The 2,306-nt window shown below is 43.8% G+C and overlaps 1 pseudogene; it reads right to left on the bottom strand.

Moving 5' to 3' along the window:
* Positions 1 to 237: 237 nt before the first annotated feature.
* On the bottom strand, positions 238 to 343 carry LOC141150991 (U2 spliceosomal RNA; annotated as a pseudogene).
* Positions 344 to 2,306: the final 1,963 nt, after the last annotated feature.

The following is a 2,306-nucleotide window of genomic DNA, read 5'->3' as shown; positions in this document are numbered from 1 at the left end:
TGGCGCACAAAACATTATAGTGAGGGCAACCTGGCCATGGGCCCCTCCGGGGCCTCAAGCCCCGGGCAGTAGCCCAGATTGCCCTCATTATAATCCGCCTAAGGATGGGAAAGTTGAGTTAAGACAGTATCAACTGATAGCAAAGCCACTGGCTAGGTATATGGTGTGTGTGCAACGGTGTAGCAAAGGACAAATCATTATTGCAGCTTATCTCAGGAAGGAAGGGAAAGATACATAGATAGATAGAAAACATTACAATACAATATATTGGTAAAAGCATTGCACATATACTAAATGAGAACAAATACTACACTTGATCTTAGCCAAAAGGCCGAGAAGCGATAACTTGAATTGGATTCGGCCTATGGCTTCACCCTGGCCTCCAGAAGGCACCCATTGTAGGGATAGGGACAAAGACTCCCCTTAGGAAGACATGATGTTCATCAATAAATACCTTAAAACCCACAACTTTACTGCTTGTTGCAACTGCAGCCCACGCATGCATTTTAAATCTGCATAAATCAGCCTATTTTCACACATTCTCCCCTCCCCCCTGCTGTCCCACGCACCACAAGACCAGGGGATGGGGAGAGGATAACTAATTAGTGAACAAACGAGCAGCGGTCCACCTTCTTCCTAGTCTGCAGGCTCCCTGCAGACTGAAGCTGGCTGCTGCAGCACCGCCAGATAAAGGCCAGGAGCCCATTATGACACATGCAATGCTTGTTCCATTCTTCCATTCTTGCATTATTCCATTGTTCCATTCACTTGCATTATTCCATTGTTCTATTCACTCATTACATCTATTGCAAGCAATCTACCTGCCTGGGTGAAAACCAATAGGATGCTCAGATTGACAGACATACAGTACAGACACACCTTCTCATTTAAAGATTTTTCTGTATTTTCATGACTATGAAAATTGTACATTCACACTGAAGGCATCAAAACTATGAATTAACACATGTGGAGTTATATACATGTTTATTAACAAAAAAGTGTGAAACAACTAAAACTATGTCTTATATTCTAGGTTGTTTAAAGTAGCCACCCTTTGCTTTGATGACTGCTTTGCACTTTTGGTCTGTACTGTAGGTAGCACTTTAAAACAACATCTCAGACCAAACTTTTTTAGAATATTTTTTTTCTTCCACAGATAGAAAATTAAAGAAGTTAGTGCTCCACCAGAGGGAGCCAGCATTTCACTAAATAAATCGTAGCGGCCCTAAATTATTTCTTAAATGCGTGGTACTCAGCAACACCCAACTGATGGGACAGTTGAGTTAAAACGGTATCAACTGATAGCAAGGCCACTGGCTAGGTATGTGGTGTGTGTGAACGGTGTAGCAAAGGACAAATGCATTATTGCAACTTATCTCAGGAAGGAAGGGATAGATAGATAGATAACATTTAGTGTTGAGCGAGCATGCTCGACACTGCTCACGCTACTCGGGATGTTCGGCGAGCACCGAGCATTTCCGGGTTACTCGGGCGGGAGCTCGGGTCTCCGCCCTGCATGTTTGGCCCTCTTTACAGAGCCAATGTACATGCAGGGATTGCCAGCCAGTCACTGTAATGCTGCAGCCATGTTGTTTGTGGGCATTACAGTGATTGGCTGGCCGCACAGTGTCACCTCGAGTATTTAAAACAGGGCGCCGCCATCTTGGACACAGACGCTCCCGATCAGACAGTGTAGGGACAGCGCTGCTGAGCTAGGGAGAGATTTTTCCTGCAAAATAGTTAGTGTAGGGTCTGTAAAGGCTGCCAGAACAAACAAACAATCCTTCTCAGGACTAATATCCATCCCAGATATCAGGCAGGCAGGCTGCATAGGAGACGCAGTGGTTATACCAGCAAACGCTGCATTACAGTCCTGTGTGCTCCTGTTTCTGAAATTGCTGCACTTAGCTGCAAGTCCTCTTTTTTTTTTCCTCCTACACACTGTACAAATACCCGTCTTATTAACCTATTGGTGTCCCCCCGCCCCCCCCCCCAAAAAAAAAAGGTGTGTCTCCTGACTGTTCTGACACAAATATATCTGTTGAAAAGAGTCTGGTATAGGCCACAGAAACAGAAGTGTGGTTTTGCAGTTCCACGGGTAAAGTCTCTTTAGTACACAATTTTGGGCCTTTGGTATCTAAAAAAACCAGTTTGAGTGTGTCGCTTACTGTTCAGCCTCAAATCTATATTTTTAAAAAAGTCTGGTATATACACCAGTAAATTAAAACTGTGGTTTTGCTGTTCCACGGTAAAAAATCTCTATTATCCTGCTTTTCGCATTTTTTGCAGTAAAAAAAACCAGTAGA

The sequence above is a fragment of the Phyllobates terribilis genome, unplaced genomic scaffold, assembly GCF_046119375.1.
Source record: "Phyllobates terribilis strain yellow unplaced genomic scaffold, ASM4611937v1 Scaffold_5__5_contigs__length_657084704, whole genome shotgun sequence".
NCBI classification, from domain to species: Eukaryota; Metazoa; Chordata; class Amphibia; order Anura; family Dendrobatidae; genus Phyllobates; species Phyllobates terribilis.
Note: the sequence above shows the minus strand (reverse complement) of the source record. Positions and strands in the feature narration are given on the sequence as shown.